At 42.0% G+C, this 5,828-nt stretch overlaps 1 pseudogene; it reads right to left on the reverse strand.

Moving 5' to 3' along the window:
• Window positions 1–5,561, reverse strand: part of LOC105808931 — a 53,790-nt pseudogene extending 48,229 nt beyond the window's left edge.
• Window positions 5,562–5,828: the final 267 nt, after the last annotated feature.

Here is a 5,828-nt window from a genome sequence, read left to right on the forward strand (position 1 = left end):
TTTTTTTTTTATTTACTTATCTTATGATGGACACTGGATTGCTTCTACTTTTGGGCTATTGTGAATAATGCTGCTATGAATATGAATACACCTCTTTGAGTCCTTGTTTTCAATTCATTTGGATATATATCCCAAAGTAGACTTTCTGGATCATAAGGTAATTCTATGTTTGATTTTTTGAGGAATTGCCATATCATTTTCCACAGTGGCTGTACCATTTTACATTCCCACCAGCAATGTACAAGGGTTCTAATTTCTCCATATTCTCACCAACACTTGTTCTTTTCTTTTCTTTTTCTTTTTCTTTTTTTAAAGATTAACAATCCTAATGGGTGTGAAGTGGTTTCACATTATGGTTTTGATTTGTATGTCTCTAATGATTAGTGATGAGCATATTTTCATCTGCTCATAGCTTATTTTGTTTATCTTTTTAAGAGAAATGTCTATTTAGGTCATTTGCTAATTTTAAAATTAGGTTGTTTGTCTTTTTATTGTTGAGTTGTTGGAGTTCTTTATATATTCTGGTTATTAATCCCTTGTCATATAAATGCTTTGCAAATATTTCCTTTCATTTTATAGCTTGTACTTTCACTTTCTTGATAGTGTTCTTTGATGTACAAAAGTTTTTAATTTTGATGAAATACAATTTATCCATTCTTCCTTTCATTGTTCATGCTTTTGTTATCTTATCTAAGAATCCAAAGCCAAATCCAAGGTCATGAAGGTTTATGCCTAGGTTTTCTTCTAAGAGTTTCATAGCTTTTGCTCTTATATTTAGGTCTTTGATTCATTTTTGACTTAATTTTTGTATACAGCATGATGTTGGGGTCCAACTTCTTTCTTTTGCAAGTGCAAATCTGGTTGTCCCAGCACCATCTCTTGAAGAGACTGTTCTTTCCCCATTTAATAGACTTGGTACCCTTGTCAAAGATCAGTTGGTATGGATGATGTATGGATTTATTTCTAGACCCTCAACTCTATTCCAGGGGTCCATATATCTGCCCCTATGCCAGTAACACAGTGATTTGATTACCATACCTTTGTAGTAGGTTTTGAAATGTGGAAATGTGAATCTTCCAACTTTGTTCTTTTTCAAGACTATCTATTTGGGAACCTATGCAATTCCATATGAATTTTAGGATTGGTTTTTCCATTTCTGCAAAAAGGGCTATTGGAGTTTTGATTGAGATTGCTTTGAATTTATAGAATATTTGGGGTATTGGCATCTTAATAGTGTCTTCCTATCCATGAACACAGTACATCTTTTCATTTATTTAGGTTTTGAATTTCTTTCAGAAATGTTTTGTAATTTTTATTGTACAAGTCTTTTACCTCCTCGGCCAAATTTATTCCTAGGTATTTCACCCTTTTATATGTTATTGTAAATGGAGTTGCTTTATTATAATTTCCTTTTCAGATTGTTCATTGTTGGTGTATAGAAACACAACTGATTTTTGTTGTTTATCTTGTACTCTGTAACTTTGTTGAGTTTGTTTATCAGCTCTAGTGGCTTTCTTGTGGAATCTTTGGGATTCTATATTAGAATCATGTCACCTGCAAATAGAGTTTTGCTTCTTCCTTTCTAATTTGGGTGCCTTTTATTTCCTTTTCTTATCTAATTGCTCTGGCTAGAACCTCCAGTACAATATTGAATACCAGTGGTGAATAGGGACATCCTTGTCAAATTCTTGATCTTGGGAAAAAGCTTTCAATCTTCTACCATTAAGTATGATGTTAGCTATGGGTTTTCTATAAGTGATCTTTATAATGTTAGGAATTTAAGAGAAAGTGAGTTTTTAAAATGCTATTCATAGAAATAATTTAAGGCCCAGAATGATGATCTTTTTCCAGAGAGGATTTTCTATTGCTTTTGCCAGCTCCTAGGGGCTTGAGAAATGCAAGATTACCTTAATTCAAATTCAGGTTTGGAATTTCTGAGTACTTGCAACCAGAGGTTGGCTTATTTCCTACTCCCAGGTGCAGCCATTTGGGGTTCCATCACAAGGCAGGGGACTGGCTTACTGGGTCCCCACCCTTGGAGACTCCTGGACTCAAACTTATCTTTCTAACTCTGTGCAGCGGCCAGAACAGAAAGGTAAGTGTCTAGGCAAGTCCTGAGCTGTCCAAGTGCTATACATGTCTCTCTGGATTCCTTCCCCTGCTGGATCTTGGCTTGGTATTCCTCATTATCTACATACACTTTGGTACTTTTAAAAGCATATTTTAAAAGTATTTCATCTGGCATCCAAGTTGTCTTTAGCAGAAGTAGCTAGTCTGCTGTTCCTGGAAGTGGAGTTTCTCCCTTGACTATTACTCTTTGAAAGTCAGAGATTATGAGATCCAAGTAAGACTTTCTTCTGCCTTAGAGAGGATACAAAGTGTCAAGTTTATTTCTCATCTGTCTGTGGGGAGGTACCTGTCGAAAAGAGCAGGAATCTGAAACAAGTGCGGGGTGAGCAAGGCACTTATAAATGTTACTCATCTTCCTGTGGTGCAAGCAGGCAGGGAACCTGCCTTTCAGCAAGAAGCTCAGCTACCTTGTCATGCTTTGCTTAAAAATAAGGGTCTTGTCTGTTAGTTCCACCTGATCCAGGGAGAAGAAAAAGTTGTTATAAAGTGGTCCCAGGGGTCACCAGGAATTTCCTGTAATAAAAGTATTATTACAATACTTTTATAAGAGAAAAGCACCTGAGGATCAAAGAGAGTCAATGAGTTGTCAGGATCAGCACCAGGAGGGCTAAGCTCAGGCTAGCACCCTTTCTCCTTTCCTCCCTCCCTTTTTTTCCTTTCCTTCCATTCTTCCTTTCTTTCTTTATGAGTCACCGCCACAAAATTAACTCACTTTACCTATTTATAGCTCCAAATTCCAACTGCTAAGCACGGTAACTTTGGTGCTGCATTTAATACAACAGGATTTTAAAATCCTGTAAAGCATAGTGTTGAATCAAATTTATAGGAGGCCACTGATTTGGACTGAGCTCCTGCACTGGGCCCCAACAGACCAAACCAAGATGGAATCACTCATGCTAAAGTTCTAAGCTACCAAGCTGAAACTAAGTTGTTTAGCTGACTTCCAAGAAATCAAGAGAGGCAGCAGGAGGGGGTGGGGGTGGGGGAAGAGAGAGAGAGAGAGAGAGAGAGATAGCAATTTCTCCAAACGGGCCAGTTTTAGCTGGCATAAGGAAATTCTCTCTGTTTTAACTTTTACAAGGAAAGTAACTTTGAAATGACCGACCCACTTTTTGTTGCTTGTTTCTGCTTCCTTCAGTTTTTCCTGTACATAATCACTGCCCACGTTTCAGAGCAGAGTTCTCTGAACCTCTTCTGGTTCTGAGGCCGCCCAGTTTGTGAATTGTTCTTTGCTTAAATAAACTCTTAAATTTATTTTGTCTAAAGTTTTTCTTTATCCATATTTTAACATTTATTTATTTTCACTTTATTTTCTAGAGACAGGGCCTTTGTTGCCCAGGCTGGAGTGCAGAGGTGCAATCATAGCTCACTGCAGCCACGAACTCCTGGGTTCAAGTGATCCTCCAGCCTTGGCCTCCCAAAGCACTGGGATCACAGGTGTGAGCCAATGCGTCTGGCCCTAAAGTTTTTCTTTGATCAATGGAGTTGTTTTTTAGAACAGCAAAGTAAGTTTAATTTCTCAAGCAGTCTCTCCCTGTGTCCTCAAACTGAATTTCACAGGGAGAGTAGAATCCTCTCCTAACCCATCTTCACCAAAATTTCCTGCTGTGTTGCTTGGAGCTCTCTTTGCATACCGCTCATAAATAGAAGGAATTGATTCCCATGTGTTTTGGAAGCACATCCAATTCATAATGGGAGTTCACTAGAGGCTGGCAACTTGCTCCCCCCATATTTAATTCATCACCAACACCTCCTAAACATATTCCAAACCCACTCAATTCTGGGTATCTCCACCATCCCTATCTTAATAAAAAACACTGTCACTTCTTGCCCAGCTGATAGTAACAGCCTCTGAACTCTCTGCTTTCACTTACGCACCCCTCAACCCATTTTCAATGTTGTAGTCAAAACACTCTTCTGACATCTCCTATCACCTGATTCTTTTTTTTTTTTCTTTTTGGCACCATGTAGTACTCTCCATAACACTTAACCCAATATGCTGCCAGTTTCCCCACTAGACCGACAGTTCCCTGAGTGCAGGAGGCTTGTCAGCTTTTGCTCATCCTCAGATCCTCAGTGTCTGGCACATAATGGGTGCTTAACATATTTTCTGAATAGTACACAATGTCAATAAACTGTGTAATTTGCTAATTTCTTAGGCCGATTGTCTGTTTCTCTCCTAGTCCCTTAAAGGCAGGGATGTTGTCTATTTCTTCATTGATGTACCCTAAGAACCTAAAAAAAAAATGCCTTGTGATTAGAGAGCCCTTTATGAACTTTTGTTGGAGGAATGAATGAATGAAAGAATGTGGGAGATGACCACAGTGAGACTCCAACTCCCTGCCAGTCCTGGGTGGCTTTGTATTGTTTCAAGCCCTTAAAAAGTGCTGTCCTGTGAATTTCAAGGCAGAAATGTCTCCAGGAAATGGGAATTTGTACTGGAGTGCTCCAAACAATGCGGCCAGAGGCTTAGTCATGTTATAGATAAGAAATGGGGGAGAAGGCAGCCTTTGGCCACGGGCCAGCATTTTGAGGTCAGCCACTTTATCTGTGGAATTCCCCACCCCTTGTTCATCCCTTGGCCATCCCGTTAAATTGGAAAATAAATCCCATCCCTGCTAAGGTGTTGGCTGATAAAGGCTTGAGCTATTGCCCCTTCAAGGGGAATTTGCATTTTAATAGAGGCTCCGTCAAGCCCCAGAGGAATCAATATCTCTAACGGTGAAATTTCAAGCACCAGCAACTGAGATATTTTGGGGCGAGACTCGCCAGTGTTTCTCATCCAACAGGGGACTCCCTAAGTTCTTCCAGAGGCCGTGGAAGAATGGTCTCGGGAAATGACCTGCCATTTCCCTTTATTACTTTGAACTTTGCCTTTTTATGTCTGATCCCTTCAGACTTCCTAATGCTCATGAGTTTCTTTATGTCAATACAGCCCTTTTCAACACAAGCAGTCTTAAAGTTGTCCCATTAACAGGCCCACAAAGGAATTATGACATCAAAACTTTCAGGTTTTCTTGGTATTCCAAGAAAGCCAATACTTAACTATTTAAAACACTATGTTGGCAAGAGGGAGTAGAGATGGTTCAATCGGTTATCAATGACACTGTGCATTTAAATTCGTTTTGTGCAATTTTTTAGAAGCCCAAACTTTTGACTTGTATCAAAAGCCACGCATACGAAAGCCGGGCAAGAGACATCGTGTGTGACCTGGCACTGTTTTAACTGCCAAGTGCTCGAGAGCCGTTCTCAGCGGATGGTTTGGGAAATTTCGGAACTGCAGAAAAGCAGCATCTTGGCTGTTGGGTTTCTGCTTTCGAGGGAGGCTCCTGCCCACCACACCTGGGGCCCAGGGCTCGCAATTTGCCTCCTCTCCGCTCCCCGATCTGCCGGGCGGTCTGCCGGTCGCCAGCGCCGCCGCGCGCGCCCATCCCGGGCTGGCCCCAGTCTCCGCCGGCTCGGCCGGCCCGCGGGCCCGGCTCCCAGGCACCTTCGCGCAGCTGGGCAAGGGCTCCGCCGCGGAGGCTGCTGCCCTCGCCCTTGACGCGCTGCGGTCCCCCCTGTCCTCCCCCAGACCCGCCGCCGCCCTGGCGTGAGGCGCGAGCGCGAAGGCCGGCCCCAGGGACCGCACCTGCGCCTTCTCCCACCCTGCGCGCCCGGGTCCGGCTCCCGCTCCGGCCCCAGCGCGCGGCGGCGGC

The sequence above is a fragment of the Propithecus coquereli genome, unplaced genomic scaffold (assembly GCF_000956105.1).
Source record: "Propithecus coquereli isolate 6110/MARCELLA unplaced genomic scaffold, Pcoq_1.0 Scaffold184, whole genome shotgun sequence".
Taxonomy (NCBI): domain Eukaryota; kingdom Metazoa; phylum Chordata; class Mammalia; order Primates; family Indriidae; genus Propithecus; species Propithecus coquereli.